Below are 21,632 nucleotides of genomic sequence, written 5' to 3'. Positions count from 1 at the left end.
GTCCACATCTTTTCACAATTCCTGTGCTAGTCAAATGACATACCGGATCAAGACAGCGTCCAGTTTAAAAATGAACGGCACATTTCACTGTTACAGGAGTTTTTGTCATGGAAAGAGAAGCTGCTCCACCGCGCGTCGCGGTGCAGCCGCTCGGCGCAAAGCAACGCTGTGATGAAGCCTCACGGGACATGTTCTGGCATGTCCAGCTCATGCACAATCACAATCGGATATTCACACGACTGGAAAGCAACCGGAATCCGTCTGAAATCCACCTGAAAGCTGTCCTGAGAGACCAACAACGAGGTGGTTTTGTCCCGCGTAATGAACGGAGCCGTGGCGTGTCCCTCCGCTTTTCTTTCCATGAAAAAAACTCTTGTAACGGTGGAATGTGCTGGAAAAAGTGCTGATGTCCACATCTTCTGCCTTTTTGTGAAAGTCAGACGAGGTCCCGGATCAACAAAGCCTTCACGTTGGAAATGATCTGGTTGTTCCAGCGGGGTGTCAGCCTGTCAATGGGGGCTGGGAGCACGCCGCACTCTCAGCAGTTGTGGGTCGTCCTTAAAGCAGCAGTAACACCCCGTAATCTGTTTAATCCCCATAAAATCGTCCCTGAAAGCCATATTAATTTTTCGAACGGTGTCCACCTGGAGATCTCTCACAGTTTCTGGAAAAAAAATTGATGCAACAAAGCTCCAAATTGTTCAGACATTTATACGCAATAAAAAATAGATGAGAGGGGTGGACCACACCTCACTCAAAGCCTGCTCACAGGCGAATGACGCAACCGACAAGCATGAAAAAACTCACGCATGCGCACGAGGGTTCAAGCTTGTCTGATGCAATCACACGTGATTCAAATCCATATGGTTTTTTAAAAAAATAATAAGGTCGGATACTTTTCTAACAGACCTCGTAAATTCGCAAGATTGTAATTCACGTCGGCAGTAATGACACCCGGTTACGCCAATCGGAGGTCACTAAAATTAACATTGAATCGGTGTGTAACTTTGCAAAAACAATGTCGGACTCTGTAGTTTTCTCTGGGCCCCTACCCAATCGGACCGGGAGTGACATGTTTAGCCGCATGTTCTCCTTGAATTGCTGGCTGTCTGAGTGGTGTCCAAAAAATGAGGTGGGCTTCATAGATAATTGGCAAAGCTTCTGGGGAAAACCTGGTCTTGTTAGGAGAGACGGCATCCATCCCACTTTGGATGAAGCAGCTCTCATTTCTAGAAATCTGGCCAATTTTATTAAACCCTCCAAACCGTGACTATCCAGGGTTGGGACCAGGAAGCAGAGTTGTAGTCTTACACCCCTCTCTGCAGCTTCTCTCCCCCTGCCATCCCCCCAGTACCCCATGCCCATAGAGACGGTGCCTGCTCCCAGACCACCAACAACCAGTAAAAATCTATTTAAGCATAAAAATTCAAAAAGAAAAAATAATATAGCACCTTCAACTGCACCACAGACTAAAACAGTTAAATGTGGTCTATTAAACATTAGGTCTCTCTCTTCTAAGTCCCTGTTAGTAAATGATATAATAATTGATCAACATATTGATTTATTCTGCCTTACAGAAACCTTGTTACAGCAGGATGAATATGTTAGTTTAAATGAGTCAACACCCCCGAGTCACACTAACTGTCAGAATGCTCGTAGCACGGGCCGAGGGGGAGGATTAGCAGCAATCTTTCACTCCAGCTTATTAATGAATCAAAAACCCAGACAGAGCTTTAATTCATTTGAAATCTTGACTCTTAGTCTTGTCCATCCAAATTGGAAGTCCCAAAAACCAGTTTTATTTGTTGTTATCTATCTGTGAGTTTCTCTGTGAATTTTCAGACCTCTTGTCTGACTTAGTGCTTTGCTCAGATAAGATAATTATAGTGGGCGATTTTAACATCCACATAGATGCTGAGAATGACAGCCTCAACACTGCATTTAATCTATTATTAGACTCAGTTGGCTTTGCTCAAAATGTAAATGAGTCCACCCACCACTTTAATCATACTTTAGATCTTGTTTTGACTTATGGTATGGAAATTGAAGACTTAACAGTATTCTTGAAAACCACATTCTGTCTGATCATTTCTTAATAACATTTACATTTACTTTAATGGACTATCCAGCAGTGGGGAATAAGTGTCATTACAGTAGAAGTCTTTCGGAAAGCGCTGTAACTAGGTTTAAGGATATGATTCCTTCTTTGTTATGTTCTCCAATGCCATATACCAACACAGTGCAGAGTAGCTACCTAAACTCTGTGAGTGAGATAGATTATCTCGTCAATAGTTTTACATCCTCATTGAGCACAACTATGGATGCTGTAGCTCCTCTGAAAAAGAGAGCCTTAAATCAGAAGTGCCTGACTCCGTGGTATAACTCACAAACTCGCAGCTTAAAGCAGATAACCCGTAAGTTGGAGAGGAAATGGCATCTCACTAATTTAGAAGATCTTCACTTATCCTGGAAAAAGAGTCTGTTGCTCTATAAAAAAGCCCTCCGTAAAGCTAGGACATCTTACTACTCATCACTAATTTAAGAAAATAAGAACAACCCCAGGTTTCTTTTCATCACTGTAGCCAGGCTGACAAAGAGTCAGAGCTCTATTGAGCCAAGTATTCCTTTAACTTTAACTAGTAATGACTTCATGACTTTCTTTGCTAATAAAATTTTAACTATTAGAGAAAAAATTACTCATAACCATCCCAAAGACATATTGTTATCTTTGGCTGCTTTCAGTAATGCTGGTATTTGGTTAGACTCTTTCTCTCCAATTGTTCTGTCTGAGTTATTTTCATTAGTCACTTCCTCCAAACCATCAACATGTCTATTAGACCCCATTCCTACCAGGTTGCTCAAGGAAGCCCTACCATTAATTAATGCTTCGATCTTAAATATGATCAATCTATCTTTATTAGTTGGCTATGTACCACAGACTTTTAAGGTGGCAGTAATTAAACCATTACTTAAAAAGCCATCACTTGACCCAGCTATCTTAGCTAATTATAGGCCAATCTCCAACCTTCCTTTTCTCTCAAAAATTCTTGTAAGGGTAGCTGTAAAACAGCTAACTGATCATCTGCAGAGGAATGGTCTATTTGAAAAGTTTCAGTCAGGTTTCAGAATTCATCATAGTACAGAAACAGCATTAGTGAAGGTTACAAATGATCTTCTTATGGCCTCAGACAGTGGACTTATCTCTGTGCTTGTCCTGTTAGACCTCAGTGCTGCTTTTGATACTGTTGACCATAAAATTTTATTACAGAGATTAGAGCATGCCATAGGTATTAAAGGCACTGCGCTGCAGTGGTTTGAATCATATTTATCTAATAGATTACAATTTGTTCATGTACATGGGGAGTCTTCTTCACAAACTAAGGTTAATTATGGAGTTCCACAAGGTTCTGTGCTAGGACCAATTTTATTCACTTTATACATGCTTCCCTTAGGCAGTATTATTAGAAAGCATTGCTTAAATTTTCATTGTTATGCAGATGATACCCAGCTTTATCTATCCATGAAGCCAGAGGACACACACCAATTAGTTAAACTGCAGGACTGTCTTACAGACATAAAGACATGGATGACCTCTAATTTCCTGCTTTTAAATTCAGATAAAACTGAAGTTATTGTACTTGGCCCCACAAATCTTAGAAACATGGTGTCTAACCAGATCCTTACTCTGGATGGCATTACCCTGACCTCTAGTAATACTGTGAGAAATCTTGGAGTCATTTTTGATCAGGATATGTCCTTCAATGCGCATATTAAGCAAATATGTAGGACTGCTTTTTTACATTTGCGCAATATCTCTAAAATTAGAAAGGTCTTGTCTCAGAGTGATGCTAAAAAACTAATTCATGCATTTATTTCCTCTAGGCTGGACTACTGTAATTCATTATTATCAGGTTGTCCTAAAGGTTCCCTGAAAAGCCTTCGGTTAATTCAAAATGCTGCAGCTAGAGTACTGACGGGGACTAGAAGGAGAGAGCATATTTCACCCATATTGGCCTCTCTTCATTGGCTTCCTGTTAATTCTAGAATAGAATTTAAAATTCTTCTTACTTATAAGGTTTTGAATAATCAGGTCCCATCTTATCTTAGGGACCTCTTAGTACCATATCATCCCAATAGAGCGCTTCGCTCTCAGACTGCAGGCTTACTTGTAGTTCCTAGGGTTTTTAAGAGTAGAATGGGAGGCAGAGCCTTCAGCTTTCAGGCTCCTCTCCTGTGGAACCAGCTCCCAATTCGGATCAGGGAGACAGACACCCTCTCTACTTTTAAGATTAGGCTTAAAACTTTCCTTTTTGCTAAAGCTTATAGTTAGGGCTGGATCAGGTGACCCTGAACCATCCCTTAGTTATGCTGCTATAGACTTAGACTGCTGGGGGGTTCCCATGATGCACTGAGTGTTTCTTTCTCTTTTTGCTCTGTATGCACCACTCTACATTTAATCATTAGTGATTGATCTCTGCTGTCTTCCACAGCATGTCTTTTTCCTGATTCTCTCCCCTCAGCCCCAACCAGTCCCAGCAGAAGACTGTCCCTCCCTGAGCCTGGTTCTGCTGGAGGTTTCTTCCTGTTAAAAGGGAGTTTTTCCTTCCCACTGTCGCCAAGTGCTTGCTCATAGGGGGTCGTTTTGACCGTTGGGGTTTTTCTGTAATTATTGTATGGCTTTTGCTTTGCAATATAAAGCGCCTTGGGGCAACTGTTGTTGTGATTTGGCGCTATATAAATAAAATTGATTTGATTTGATTTAGAGGATGAGAACAACCCCAAGAAAACCATCCCAACCATGAAGCATGGGGGTGGAAACATCATACTCTGGGGGTGCTCTTCTGCAAAGGGGACAGGACGACTGCACCGTATTGAAGGGAGGATGGATGGGGTCATGTATTGCGAGATTTTGGCAAACAAGCTCCTTCCCTCAGTAAGAGCATTGAAGATGTATCATGGCTGGGTCTTCCAGCATGAAAATGACCCCAAACATACGTACAGCCAGGGCAACTAAGGAGGGGCTCCATAAGAAGCATTTCAAGGTCCTGGAGTGGCCTGGCCAGTCTCCAGACCTGAACTCAATAGAAAATCTTTGGAGGGAGCTGAAACTCCAAACCTGAAAGATTGAGAGAAGATCTGTATGGAGGAGTGGACCAAAATCCCTGCTGCAGTGTGTGCAAACCTGGTGAAAAACTACAGGAAACGTTTGACCTCTGTAATTGCAAACAAAGGCTTCTGTACCAAATATTAACATTGATTTTCACAGGTGTTCAAATACTTATTTGCAGCAGTAACATATAAATAAATTATTAAAAAAATCATACATTGTGATTTCTAGATTTTTTTTTTTTTTTAGATTATGTCTCTCACAGTGGACATACACCTAAGATGAAAATTTCAGATCCCTCCATGATTTCTAAGTGGGAGAACTTGCAAAATCGCAGGGTGTTCAAATACTTATTTTCCTCACTGTATGTCTGTGAGTAATATTTAATATTTTTATGTTAAACCGACCTGTTATGGTCTTCTGAAACAGTTGATAGATGTATTTTATAACTTAAAAACGGGACAGCATGTTGTTGGGTTTGCACCCAGTTTTTAAAGAAATGAGAGGCACAAACACTGTAAAGAAACCAGTCAGAGAGAGACAAATATATATATTTTTTGCTCTGCGCAGAGGAGGAGAACAAGAAGCAGCTTATGTGCTAAGCTCCAAAGCTCTCCCAAAATCCCCTCCTCTGGCCCAGCCTTTTATTTAGTTCATCAACATGAGAAAAAGCAAACAAGGACAGTCGGGAGAGGTTACACATGAGTCATGTCTGCAAGAGGGTGGTAGCAAAGTAAGGTAACGGCTGAAACCTTCCATTCCTGCAACATGAGCTTTGTGGCTTGTCAAAGCAGGATAAGGCACTTATGCAAAATGAAAAATAGTTTGCTCAATCATGAAGAATGCAGACGTCTTTCTTTTTAAAAACTCCTCACAAAGAGGAAAAGTACACGTAGTCATAAAAGGATATAAATGATAATATAAGCATGAACTATATAAAATAAATGATAATATAAGCATGAACTATATAAAATCCTTGACACATCTATGGCATTTTCAATGTTAAAGTTAGCATTAAGCTGTTCGCATCAGCACGTTTGTGTTGATTTGTTTTCTGTATAATTAATGGCTCAGCATTCGTTGTTGTAAAAGAGTCAAATTGTAATTTTTTAAATTTATTTTTATTCATATATTATAGCAACAACAATAATAGTCTACATAATAGACAATAATAGTCAATAATAATAGACTAATAATGTTACAATACAATTTTAGAGAAAGAGACAAAAAGAACCTAATGAACCAAAACACAACAGAAAAGATAAAACCATGTAACAATGAAAATAAATAAATACATATAGAAAGAAATAACTGTTTCCTGTGAACACCCAGTGAGTAGCCTACTCTTATTTAAGTTTTGAATAGTGTTTTCTGAAGTGTTTTTGTGTGATGTGCACAATTTTCAGTATTTTGACTAATACTACCAGTCATTTACAAGCCTAGATAAACTTTTATATAAAAAAAAAATCAGTCCGTTTTTATTAACATTTACTTGTACTTTTACTTTCAGTACTTGAGTACATTTAGTTGTACATTACTTGTCATACTTAAGTACAATAAATACTAGATACTTTAAGACTTTTACTTGAGCAGCATTTCAATCACTGAACTTCTACCAAAGTCATTTTTTTAATGGGTATCTGTACTTTTACTTAAGTGTGATTTTCCGGTACTTTATACAACACTGATCACAGGGCTTTAAATGTACATTTCACACCAAAATCAGGAAAATATAACCAGTATAAAAGATTTGCATCGTCCAGTGTCGGAAACATTTCTCTGGTTGGCCAACAGAGAGGGATTAATTATCTGTCAAATACAAAGAAAACATAAAAACATTCCAAACAAAGCAAATAGGTTTGCATTCAACACCTGATTAATGACAGTATAAGAAAAGAAATCTGTCATCAGATGATCATCCATAATCCAACAACAGCAAGTGACCAAAGATGAAATGAAAAAGCTGATCCAACTGTTATCAGTGACAGGCAGCAAAAAGAAGAAGAAACAACAGGAAGTTGCTGACTGTGGAACCAAAAAACTGCAGTAGAAATAAAAATGCAAAATATGTCAACACTGCAGAAATGGTTTAAAAAGTAATTGTATGGACAATAACAAACAAGCAGCATCTTTGCGTTCTGGAGATTTTAAGTGTAGATTCTTTGTGTTGTGTTGTGTTAATTCTTGCAATTAAAATGTCACTTTTTAAATTCTACAGAAAGTTGGATTCTGTGAAAGAAAAAATCTAATTCACATTATTGTTCATATATTATCATCTGTAAAAGTTTTTTTTTCTTTTCAAGTCATGCATATTTTGTGGCATCTTCAATAATACACATTTTGAGATAAACGCTTATGAGAAAAAAATAACACTAAATTTGAAATTAAAGTTTATGTAAAACTCTAAATTAAAAATACAAACTTAAAAATAATGTTCACACTTGATAATGGTGCTACCAGAGACTGTGCATGGAAGTGCCGTTCTGACTCCAATATGTGACTGCGTTTCTGTTGTGAAAGTGTAGGAACACGGACCCACAACAGGGGGGCGCAATGAATGGACAATGGAGGAAGTAAAAAACAAGATTTACTACTGAAACAAGCACGAGTAGTATAACAAACACAATGTTTAGGGTCGAATCCGCTGGTGTCGTGTGGGCAGGCTCGAAGATAGGAGACGTCCGTCTCAGTCGAACCGGAACCACCCAGATCTCCACTGCCACCGAACCCCGGAAATACTGGAACCGCCAAGTCCCGAATTCCCAGGTGGCCACTGCCTCCGCTCGTCGGATCCGGTACTGCTGGCAGGAGAGAGCAAGAACACACAGGAGTGGATGAACGCACCCAGTACAGAGAGGGGAGAAGCCGCCTCCACCTCTTGGCAAAGTTCAGCAGGAAGGTGAGTACTTATCCAAAGAAGGAGGGTCTCAGTAGTCACCAGTCCTGAAAGGTTTAACAAGTTTATCAATCACAGAATATGCTGCAGAGAATGTTACCTTGGTCTTAGGCGATATCTCGGCACTGAGGTGGAGACGCCGTCCTCCTGATATACCTCGGTGCTGAGTAGAAACAGCTGTGTTTGGTGATGGGTGACAGCTGTCACCCAGATTACTCCCATGATGCGGTAGCGCCCTCTGGTGCCTGGAGCCCGCACTCCAGGCAGGGCGCCCTCTGGTGGTGGTGGGCCAGCAGTACCTCCTCTTCAGCGGCCCACACAACAGTTTCTTTTTGATGCCTCCAGCAATTTTGTGGACTTGGTCCAGAGAGTTGCACCCAAAGTTGCTGGTATCTCTGTGACCTTTGACCTCAAAGGAGGTGTCCTTTCTGCTGGTTGGTGTCGTCATGGCGGCATGTTGATGACACTCAATACCGCAGCCAGAGGAGAACCTGAAAAGGAAGGGTTGATAAATGATGGCAATTCACGACAGGTAAAGATGATCACATTGACATTTCAGATTATTTAATGTCTGAATTATCATAACAGGTGGTGACATCTTTCGTCTGAGACAAACTCACCGTGTGACTCATGTCATGAAAGCTAGCCATGTCATATACAACCCCAATTCCAATGAAGTCGGGACATTGTGTAAAATGTAAATAAAAACAGAATACAATGATTTGCAAATCATCTTCAACTTATATTCAACTCAATACACCACAAAGACAAGATATTTAATGTTCAAACTCATAGACTTTTTTGTTTTTGTGCAAATATTTGCTCATTTTGAAATGGATACCTGCAACACATTTCAAAAAAAGTTGGGACAGGGCAACAAAAGTCTGGTAAAGTTGATGAATGCTCAAAAAACACCTAATTGGAAACAGGTGAGTGTCATAATTGGGTATAAAAGGAGCATTCCCAAAAGTCTCAGCCATTCACAAGCAAAGATGGGGCGAGGATCACCACTTTGTGAACAACAACAAACAAAGAATCTGGAGAACTTTCTACACGTAAGCGACAAGGCCGAAAATCAACACTGAATGCCCGTGACCTTCGATCCCTTGGGCAGGAGTGCATTAAAAACCAAGATCATTGTGTAAAGGATCTTACCGCGTGGGCTCAGGAACACTTCAGAAAACCATTATCAGTTAACACAGTTTGTCGCTACATCTACAAGTGCAAGTTAAAACTCTACCATGCAAAGCAAAGCCATACATCAACAACATCCAGAAACGTCGCCGCCTTCTCTGGGCCCGAGCTCATTTGAAATAGACAGACGCAAAGTGGAAAAGTGTGCTGTGGTCTGATGAGTCCACATTTCAAATTGTTTTTGGAAATCATGGACGTTGTGTCCTCCGGACAAAAAAGGGAAAAGACCATCCAGATTGTTACCAGTGCAAAGTTCAAAAGTCAGCATCTGTGATGGTATGGGGTGTGTTAGTGCCCATGGTATGGGCAACTTACACATCTGTGATGGCACCATCAATGCTGAAAGGTACATCCAGCAACACATGCCAGCAACACATGCTGCCATCCAAGCAACGTCTTTTTCAGGGAGGTCCCTGCTTATTTCAGCAAGACAATGCCAAGACACATTCTGCACATGTTACAACAGCATGGCTTCGTAGTAAAAGTGTGCGGTACTGGACTGGCCTGCCTGCAGTCCAGACCTGTTGCACATTGAAAATGTGGTGCATTATGATGCGTAAAATACGACAACGGAGACCCTGGACTGTTGAACAACTGAAGTCATACATCAAGCAAGTATGGGAAAGAATTACACCTACAAAGCTTCAACAATTAGTGTCCTCAGTTCCCAAACACTTATTGAGTGTTGTTAGAAGGAAAGGTGATGTAACACAGTGGTAAACATACCACTGTCCCAGCTTTTTGAAACATGTTGCAGGCATCCATTTCAAAATGAGCAAATATTTGCACAACAACAATAAAGTTTATCAGTTTGAACATTAAATATCTGGTCTTTGTGGTCTACACAATTGAATAGAGGTTGAAGAGGATTTGCAAATCATTACCTCCGCCAAGGAGGTTATGTTTTTGGTCGCGTTTGTTTGTTTGTCTGTCTGTCAGCAGGATAACTCAAAAAGTTTTGAACGGATTTTGATGAAATTCTGTGGAGTGGTTGGAAATGACAAGAGGAACAAGTGATTAAATTTTAGTGGTGATTCCGATGCTAACGCGTTAGCATGTCTATGGCATTTTCAATGTTAAAAGTTAGTTCGTGCATTTGTTTTCAAACTGTAATATTTCTTAAATTTATTTTTACCTCCGCCAAGGAGGTTATGTTTTCGGTCGTGTTTGTTTGTTTGTTTGTCTGTCTATTTGTCAGTAGGATAACTCAAAAAGTTTTGAACGGATTTTGATGAAATTTTGTGGAGTGGTTGGAAATGACAAGAGGAACAAGTGATTAAATTTTAGTGGTGATCCGGATCATGATGCTAACGTGTTAGCATGTCTATGACGTTTTCAATGTTAAAAGTTAGCATTAAGCAGTTGCAGCTGTCATCACGTTCGGGTGCATTTGTTTTCAAATTGTAATGTTTCTTAAATTTATTTTTGTTTATATATTAATAATCTAATGATTATTATATACAATTTTAGAGAAGATCACTGTGCCAAGGAGGGAATCTCTTTAGGGTCAGTGACCCTATGGCCTTGTTTAAAGAAGTGTTTCATATATGTTAAAAAATTCATATATTTGCAGTTTAGTTGAATAATAAATTGAATTTTGTCTCTTATTTGTTTTTGACTAAAAGCACATGCAATATCAATATCAGTGCTCAGATGACAGTAGCTTCTGGTAAAGGTGCAAGTTGCAATAAACTGTGATGCCAAGGGCTAAGGATACAGCTATCCAGTCACAGCAGATGGAACTTTTTTTACTACTGAGCAGACATCATTGTTAGACTTTTTTAGGTTCAATGACTCCACGGCGTGTAGATGTTATGGCGTCAGTGACCCCGTGGCCTTGGCGGAGGTTTGCACTCTGAGTGCTTCTAGTTGTCTTCTGTTTTTATTTACATTTTACACAAGGTCCCAACTTCATTGGAAAAGTAGTTGTAAATTGGTAAAATCGACTCTAACAATGTACTAAATGTGATCAAAATACATGTATGGCAGTTTGCATTCAGTGATCCTGAAATATGAAAAATATTCACTTCAATGAACTGATAACTTGCAGAGTTAGCAGCCAAGATAGCAAACTACTGAGCATAGTATGAGTATGAGAATGATAGTATTAATGTGTGAATATGATAATATCAACCTAAACAATTTATAAATACATTAAGACAGTAAATTAACATAAAATAATTATGTAGATCAAGCTGGTAGTGTGTTACTGACTCACTGTCATCCTACATACAGAGAATATCTCTACTTCCTCTCTGTTTTTTCCAACAGCTTGTCTGCTTAAGACACTCTTAGCCTTCTTAAAAGTCCCCCTCACTACTCTTACCAGTTTGGCACCTTAGGAGCTCTCTTAAGGCCTAAGTGCTTTGCGGACAACTTTCATCTTATCATGGGAAAATTCCGAGAAATGTCTAACAATTCGAGGAATTCTAAGAATTTTCTTAGAATAACGTCACTATTTTTAGCCTTAGGCTGCTTCGTGCATATGGGCCCTGATTAATTTGATAAAATTCCAGTTGATCTCAATCATCAAGCTGACATAACTAGATTGTCTCCTCTCTCACAGGCGGGTCACTTGACTCACGCTAAAAATAAATAAATAAATAAATCCCAAAATGCCTTTTGGGGAAAATGTGAATTAAAAAAGAAATAAGTTGGCAGTGTGTGTAACTTTGGCTCTTACCGTCTGTATAACACTTGCAGCACAAGAAGCTACACACATAAATAATGTGAGTCTGCTCACAATCGCCACCAGGGGCCTGTACTACGAAGCGGGGTTAACTTACTCAGATGTAACCCAGGGTCAACCTCCTAAACCGGGGTTGACAAAACCTGGTTTCCTCAAGTGGTGTTAATCGGTACTACGACGCTGAATAAGATGTTGATTTGTTGAACCTGTGTTAACCTAATTGGAGTTTGTGCGCATTCACATAAAAGGGGCAGGTTGCAGCACACGTCACCATTTTTCAATGATGGCGCGGTCACCTTACTTTACCGAAGAAGAATGCACGATTACGGCCACTACGGCCATGACAGTAAGTGAAGGTTAACTTCAGCTATTAATTGATGAACAGCAACCTAACTTGTTCATAAATCAGACATCTGTGTGTGAGAGAGACATTCTGATCTTCTGGTCCGAAGTAAAGTGCTGTCTAACTGGGTCACTCAGATATGAATTAAGGTTGGATATAATTTTCGTTCGTGCTAACTCTGCCAGTCACGTAACCTAGCCTTGCAATGTAACCTGTGCAAATGGTGTGCATGGCTAGCTACCATGCTGTCGCTGCCAGGTTGTTTATTCTATTTGTGTGACGCTCGTGCGTTGGTCATACAAAGTATGCTGTTTTGCACAGTCTGCGGTGTGGTGGCGTGGTATAATGGCGTCCCTGTGTAAAATGTATTTTCCCACGTCCTGGCATAATTTCACATACCTAACATTTTACTTTAAATTGAGTCATTCTCTAAGTTGATTAGTAACACAAATTGGTAATAAAAGAAAGCCTTGATGTTACTTGTAGCTTGTAGTGAGATAGACAACTGTCTCCATCTTGTGGCCTTTTTGTGTATTGCAGATTCAAAAGTTCAACCTTTGTATCCAGTCATTGGTCCAGTCATCCAGTCATTTCTTGCTTTATATGATGAATTGTATCACACAAGTAGATATATTATTTATAGTATAGCCTACAGTATTTCTATAACAAATGCTTTTATATAATTTCTATTTCTAAATTTAAGTAACAAGGCTGAATGAAATGACGGCTTATTATGTCTAAAAAATAATGTGACCTACTGTCAATAGATCGTACTTTTGATAAGCCTATGATAACTGTATTTCGGGAGAACTTTTCATAATGCTTCTTATAGTGTTAAAATGTATGTGTCTCCTGGTGCACATTGATTGGTTAAGGGACAAAAAAAAAAATAAAACACACTGTCACCGCAGGCTTAATTTTTTTCCCCTTAAGACATTTTTTACAGGAATTCCCTGGTAACCACAGCTGCCAGTGTTTTCCTGTAAAAACAACAGTCTTTCTTTACAGTGTACGATGGGTGATGTTACAGACTTCTGGCCAGATCAGCTGACAAAGATAACGAATTCCCTCGGCTGAGAATCTATCATCCGGGTATGTCAGCGGATTCTGGCGGTCTTTAAAAACCCTTGCCCTGCGTCGAAGAGAGCCCCTCACAATTTGTGCCCCAATATCAAACAGATCATCCAGGTAGGCCGGCATCGTCTTCGGAGTGATTGAAGGTGGATGGACGCTACTTATAAAGGGAGTGGTTAAGTGAAAACCTCAAGCTAACTGAGAACATAACCTGCTCGGAGCAGGTTTGGCACACAGCATAAATTGCCATGGCAACATACCTCGATCAAAACCTATCCACCTTTCGTAGTACGGGTTAACCGGGAAGTTACTCCACACGTCATCAACTTACTCCCGAAGTTACCCTGATAAGCCAGTAACCCCGCTTCGTAGTACAGGCCCCAGGTCCCCCTGATGGTAAAAACAGGAAAAAGAAGAATTAAATGACAGAATTTGTCAATGACAATGCAGAGTTAAAGCAACATTATGTTCCAATTCTATCGTTCTCACAAACACACTTAAATGCCCATAAAATTAAATTATTAAATTAAATTGAGGAAAGAAGAACATTTAGAATCAAAGAGATATATGACAACAATTGTTCATATGGAATTTGGATCTACTCACCTGACTGGGGCCCTCTGGTGGAGACGACTGGGAGGTGCAGCAGGAGATTGTATTACATTAGATTTATTGGTCCCTGTGGGGAAATTTGTCTTCACTGACCGTACAGTACATTGTACGTAACAGACGAACAACGCTGTTGACACAACAGCACATCACAGGACAGACAGCAACAATATCACAGTAGCACATCACAAGATACACAGCACAGACATCTACAGTAACGCTGACAGCAACAATGACTATGTTTACATGCCGTTAATATTCGGGTTAAGGTCAATATTCCGGTTTCTGAATCATTAGGAATAACCCGTTTATATGCTTAAGCAGACAGAGTTACTCCTGTATACATGGTCATTTGTATCATTTGGAATATCTCCATCTAAACAGCGACGCACGTCTTCCACCGGTGCTTGATTTAGTCTGGCGTTCGTGCAAATCCTGCTTCGCATAACTTTTCGGCCACCTTTTTGTAAATGTCGCTATCTCTGTACTTTCTACCGTCAATAAAAGACATTCATGTCTTTCACGATACTAATGAAGTACAGTGGTCTCTCATTTATCGCGGGAGTTACATTCTAAAAATAACCTGCAATAGACGAAATCCGCGAAGTAGTCAGCTTTAGTTTTTACAATTATTATAGATGTTTTAAGGCTGTAAAACCCCTCACTACACACTTTATACACTTTTCTCAAACAGGCATTAACATGTTCTCACTTTTCTCTCCTATGTAAACACTCTCTTTTTTTCTTCTGGGCGAGAAGATTCTAAACAGACACACACAGAACACAATGCACGTGCTCTCCCTTCACTCACTGCCTCCAGGGGTACGGATGTGGGACCCGCAAAGAATCCAAGTCATGGCCACGGAGCTCTGCGGCTGCGGTATACCGAGACCCTGCGGCGCTGTGGATTTTTCCGCAAATGCCGGAGCGTTCCGCATCAAAACAGCGAGTGTAGTCTCTGGACCTGTTGCCAGAGTTGGCGCAGCTCCGCACAGCAGAGTGGGGGGCGGTGTGAGTGGCCCGCTGTGGCGTTTAACGAGCCCGCAGAGTCAGTAAGCGCATTGGAGGCAGTGAGAGCAATCGCGTTGATGCCGACCAGTGCCGCGACCGGCCCGCCTGATAAGGATGCAGAACACAATGCGCTGTCCTCTGCTTCTGTGGTGTCCAGTGGGTTGCGTGCGCCGTATACAAGTAGTTGCCGTACTCAAAAACCAAGATTCCTTGCGGATAGGACATCTGCAGAACACAAAATAATGTTCCTTTCTATGGAGATATCCCGATGCACGTATCGAACTCAGGTTGGGACTCAAGCTTTCACACACGCTGCGCCACATGTGTGGAACTCTCTACCCAGTGACATTAAAATCCTAGATTTGGACAATTTTAAGAGACACTTAAAGCTATATTATTTTAAACAAGCATTTTAAGCTATTATATTTTATCATTTTAGTTATATCTGTGTTTTACTTTTATTTGTATGTAATTTATTGTAAGTGCATTGAGATGTTTATTATTATGCACTAAACAAATATGAGGTCTGTGAGAAAAGTATTGTACCTTTTTATTTTTTTTCAAAAACTATATGTATTTGATTCATATGTTTTTACGTCAGCCAAGCTTGAACCTTCGTGCGTATGCGTGAGTTTTTCCATGCCTGTCGGTTGCGTCATTCGCCTGTGAGCACGCCTTATGGGAGGAGTGGTCCAGCCCCCTTGTCGAATTTTCATTGTCAGGAAATGGCGGAATGATTTGGGCTTTTTTTCCATCAGAATTTTTTCAGAAACTGTTAGAGACAAGCAGCTGGAAACCATTCGAAAAATTTATCTGGCTTTCGGTGAAAATTTTACGGGCTTCACAGAGAATAAGGACTGTTACTACAGCTTTAAGGACACCACACAAAGGCGTACGGCGCGCCGTGCTCCGAGCCGCCATCAAGAGGCAGAAAACACTACATTTCTAAACGGATCGCTCTGTGGAGCCGGGACCGTCGTGAGCAATTTCTCTGGTTATCACAAGAGCTGGACATCAGCCATTTTCCGGCAGATTTCACTTTTAACAAGAGATTTTGTCATGGAAAGCCGCACGGAGGCTTCGCGCATCACGACCGATTCGCTGATGAAGCGAGACAAAGAAACACCTCCATTTCGGAGTGTTAAAGGACAAGTTGGGACATGCCTATCTCGGCTTTCAGTGCTTACCAGTCGAGTGAGTATAAGAGAAATTGTGGAGAGCTGGGCATGTCCCAACTTGTCCTTTAACACTCCGAAATGGAGGTGTTTCTTTGTGTCGCTTCATCAGCGAATCGGTCGTGACGTGCGAAGCCTCCGTGCGGCTTTCCATGACAAAATCTCTTGTTAAAAGTGAAATCTGCCGGAAATGGCTGATGTCCAGCTCTTGTGATAACCAGAGAAATTGCACTCGACGGTCCCGGCTCCACACACCCATCCGTTTAGAAATGTTGTGGTGGTTTCTGCCTCTCGATGGCGGCTCGGAGCGCGGCGCGCCATGCGCCATTGTGGGGCGTCCTTAAAGCTGTAGTAACACTCCTTATTCTCTGTGAAGCCCGTAAAAGTTTCACCGAAAGCCAGATAAATTTTTCGAATGGTTTCCAGCTGCTTGTCTCTAACAGTTTCTGAAAAAATTCTGATGGAAAAAAAGCCCAAATCATTCCACCATTTCCTCGCAATGAAACAACGACGAGAGGGGTGGAGCAGTGCTCACTCAAAGCTTGCCCACAGGCGAATGACGCAACCGACAGGTGTGGAAAAACTCACGCATGCGCACGAAGGTTCAAGCTTGGCTGACATAAAAACATATGAATCAAATCCATATATTTTTTGCATAAAATATAAAGGTCGGATTCTTTTCTCACAGACCTCGTATGAGCATATTCGGGTTTTGCGGGTGTTTACATGGCCGTGCGCAACCGGGTTATTGCTAATATTCCGGTTATGAAAGGGTTATTGGCTGCATGTAAACGTAGTCAGTGACAAGCAACAGTACAATGGCAGACCGACTGGTCAGCGGGGCTTGCTGTTGAGGGCCGCTATAACTGCAGGGATCAGGCTCCTCCCGAGGCGTGCCCTCCTAAACTTGATGCTTCGATATCTGCACCCTGAAGGAAGTGGAGTGATGAATTGGTGGAGTGGGCGAGTGGTGTCTTGTACTATGGAGTTTGCTATGCGAATAATGGACCTGTTGTTCAGTTCTGTGAGGTTGGGTGTGGGGAGTCCAATAATTTCAGCAGCTGTGTTTGTGATGCGTGTGCGTTTGGCCCGGTTTGTGACAGAAAGCATGGTAAAGAAACATGAGGAACAGTACAGAATGATGGGTTGAATGATGCTTTGATAAAGTAACAAGCAGGTGGGGTGCAACATGTAGTCCTTTAAGTTTGCGGATAGCTGACAGTCTTTGTTGGCTTCTTTTTGAATGTTCGTGGTGTGCTGATCAAAGGTGAGTTTATTGTCCAGAGTTATTCCTAAGTATTTGAAAGTGTCCACTGCCTCAACTGTTTGTGTGTTTATGATGGTGGGGAGCTGGGGTGAGGGGGGCTGACCAGAAGTTCCTTTGTTTTATTGACATTTATTTGAAGATGGTTGTCCGTGCACCATTTGGTGAAGTGAGTGATTGTGTTGTGATAGTCCAGGGTGGATTGGTTATCTGAGAGGAGTGCGAGGATGGCTGTGTCGTCTGAGTATTTGAGGTATGATGAGGGGGGTGAGATGCTTAGGGAGTCATTGGTGTAGAGAATGTACAGGAATGGGCTCAACACACATCCCTGTGGGACCCCGGTGTTAATGGTAAGTAATGGTTTGTTCCAGCTTTCACCGAATTAAATATTCGCACCATTGAACTCATAAACATTCATTATTTGTATATTAATGAATCTGCAATTGTTTGAGGTTTGACAGAAATTTGATCGTGTAGTATTTGCCTTTTTTTCTCCCTAATTTTTTGGTCTTCATTTGTGGGTCAAAAGAAAATTTAAACTGAAATGTTCCCATGTCAGTGAAATCAAATGCGATTCTTTTTCTCCATCAAATAAACCAGTTAATTATGAAGATAAGCCTCTTTTAAAATTTTATTATTATTATTATTACAACTCCAATTCCAATGAAGTTGGGACATTGTGTAAAATGTAAATAAAAACAGAATACAATGATTTGCAAATCCTCTTCGACCTATATTCAACTGAATACACCACAAAGACAAGATATTTAATGTTCAAACTCATAAACTTTATTGTTTTTGTGCAAATATTTGCTCATTTTGAAATGGATGCCTGCAACACTTTTCAAAAAATGCGCCAGACACGCGCCAGCACATGCGCGTGGACGCACATGCGCATGCGCGCGCGCATTGTATGTGTGCACACACATATAACGTACACACAAAACAAATCCACTACACTGTCTGGAGGCTGTTGGCAGGAAGTTGGAATGAAAAACTGGACTAATTCTGATTTGTTTTTTCGCTGCACTGAGGATATACACAGTCTTTTATTGGTAGTACATGCGCGCACAAGCGTGGACCCGGTTGCGTGTGTGCGCGCGGGGGACAACGAGCTAACTGACGCTGCTAATTCTTGTAACACACACACATACACACACACTCCGCTGTAAGCCGTCTGGATGCATGAAGAACTGTTCAGATGAAAAGCTGGCGTGATTTTTGACAGGACTGAGGAACTACACAGTCTTTTTTATGGAAGTCAGAAGTCAGGGCACAGCATCACTGGATTACATGTCACAATTTGGACTTTAGCAGCAGTGGAACACCAAAATGTAAGTCCCTTTTCTGTTCTTTATAAATTAATAAAGTGTCAAATGACAAGGATCTATTTTAGCCATTATATAAAACAAATAATAAACAAATAATGAATGCTTTCCATTCTTTCAATGGATTCTTTCAATGAGGTGAAAGCTGGAACAAACCATTCAGGCTTTAGCTCGTAGAATGGTTTGTTCCAGCTTTCACCGAATTAAATATTCGTACCATTGAACTCATAAACATTCATTATTGGTATATTAATGAATCTGCAATAGTTTGAGGTTTGACAGAAATTTGATCGTGTAGTATTTGCCTTTTGTCTCCCTAATTTTTTGGTCTTCATTTGTGGGTCAAAAGAAAATTTTAACTGAAATGTTCCCATGCCAGTGAAATCAAATGTGATTCTTTTTCTCCATCAAATAAGCCAGTTAATTATGAAGATAAGCCTCTTTTTAAATTTTATTATTATTATTATTATCATTATTATTATTATTACAACTCCAATTCGAATGAAGTTGGGACGTTGTGTAAAATGTAAATAAAAACAGAATACAATGATTTGCAAATCCTCTTCAACCTATATTCAATTGAATACACCACAGAGACAAAATATTTAATGTTCAAACTGATAAACTTTGTTTTTGTGCAAATATTTGCTCATTTTGAAATGGATGCCTGCAACATGTTTCAAAAAAGCTGGGATAGTGGTATGTTTACCACTGTGTTACATCACCTTTCCTTCTAACAACACTCAATAAGCATTTGTGAACTGAGGACACTAATTGTTGAAGCTTTGTAGGTGGAATTCTTTCCCATTCTTGCTTGATGTACGACTTCAGTTGTTCAACAGTCCGGGGTCTCCATTGTCGTATTTTGCACTTCACAATATGCCACACATTTTCAATGGGCAACAGGTCTGGACTGCAGGCAGGTCAGTCTAGTACCCGCAGTCTTTTACTACGAAGCAACACTGTTGTAACACGTGCAGAATGTGGCTTGGCATTGTCTTGCTGAAATAAGCAGAGACGACCCTGAAAAAGACATTGCTTGGATGTCAGCATGCTCCAAAATCTGGATGTACCTTTCAGCATTGATGGTACCATCACAGATGTGTAAGTTTCCCCTTAATTTTGCTCTGAGTGACACCAGGATGATGCATTTCACTTAAGAATACACATGCCACAGTGTTTCTCAACTGTATTGAAACACTTGGCATTTCACACATTTTAATTTATGTCATTTCAAATACAAATAAATAAATCTAAAATGATCTTCCTTAAACTCCAACTGAAAGCAGATCTCTACAACTTGATATAAATTAATTAAAAATATAAAATCCATTTTCATGAAGTGGTGTCAAGGAGGATTTTCTTAAAAAGAAGACCTGAACGTTCAGCTACAATTTGTCAGAAAGTACATCTGAGATAAATTTGATGTTTTGGTGAAAGAAACTTTTGTATTTCTTTATAATTGATGTAAATAAAGTCCAAGACACATTCAGTGACTTGGAAATGTTCATGTTTCCATCGTCTGACTTGTCTGAAGAAAACTGGCTGATTATTATTTCCAGGTATTATCAAGTATTAGAGATTTGCTTTCAGTGTGAGGAAGTTAATTTTTGAAATTTTTATTCTTTATATTTTTTCGTATTTGAAATGGCATAAACAAAATAAAATGTGTGAAATTCCAAGTGTTCCAATACTTTTGGAGGGCGGCACTGTATCCTTATGAGTGCAAAATGAGTGTGGTATAATTTCTCGTTTAAGAATGTTTAATTTTCTCTGCACTTTGTGTGGAATCATAGTCATATCGTATATCATATTGATACGACAATATTGAGATACGATAATTTGGCCGTATTGTACAGCCCTACTGTCAACTAACTGAAAACGTTGAATATTAATTTACATCTACATTTAAAAAAAAAATGCTTAAAGTGGCAGGGGCTAAGAGGACTGTAATTACATGCGAGGGGTTTAATGGTAATACACTGCGATCAGACGGGAGATTGTATCCAATGTGAGCGGAAAAATCCCCTGTACAAAATCCGTTATATACGATGTTTATTACATGGAAAACAATACAAAAGCTTGGGACTTTTTCGTCCGGTGACTGCGAATATCTGGTTTATATGATGGTGGTTTCGGTGAGTTTTACTGTACATGGGACTGAACACGAACTATACCTCTCAAAGCTTTGATGATGAAGTCTGCTTTCATCCCACACAGCTGACTTCATTTTCCCAAATTTTTCTTCTGTTCGGATTTGAAGGCAATCTGTACATCTTGAAGCCCTTGCTGTGTCTATTTGTGCATCCAAACACACAGCAACCTGTCATTTTCAGCGAATAAATAAAAAAATATCTGGATTTACATGCAGACACATTAACAATGAACGCTATTTTGAACCCAAGATGGCACCATGAGTCACGTGACCGATTTTTTTCGACTCATCATGTCGCCACGCTCTCTTAAGGCGCTTTTCTACTTCACAAAAGTAGCACTCCACTCGCTTTTTTTGGTTTTTCCATTAAGGTTAGTACCTGGTACTGGGTACTTTTTTTTAGTACCTGCTCAGGAACAATTCCAAGCAAGCCGAGCACTGGCCGAGCCGATACTAAAATCTGACGTCAGCAGGCGGCCGGCCACTGATTGGTCAGAGAATGTCGTCACTGGACGAGTCATGAGTGCGCTGTCCGAGACGAAAATCCAAAGAAATTTGTGAACTGCTCAAGTCGAATTGAATTGCTTTAATGGAAATATGTCTGTATCATGTGTAACTGACACTGCCGTTGGGAAACTTGTTTTACATCGCTCGTAAAAATAACAAAAGAATTCGTGCCCTATTTCAACAAGATAATATCTGTGCCCAATGTAATTTTCTGCTGGCGAAACTTTGTAAGTGATAATATCTGGAACCAGAGCTGGTCCATCCTCCAAAAACTTATGAA

Source organism: Thalassophryne amazonica, chromosome 4 (genome assembly GCF_902500255.1).
Source record: "Thalassophryne amazonica chromosome 4, fThaAma1.1, whole genome shotgun sequence".
Taxonomy (NCBI): domain Eukaryota; kingdom Metazoa; phylum Chordata; class Actinopteri; order Batrachoidiformes; family Batrachoididae; genus Thalassophryne; species Thalassophryne amazonica.
This window is presented reverse-complemented; position numbering follows the sequence as displayed.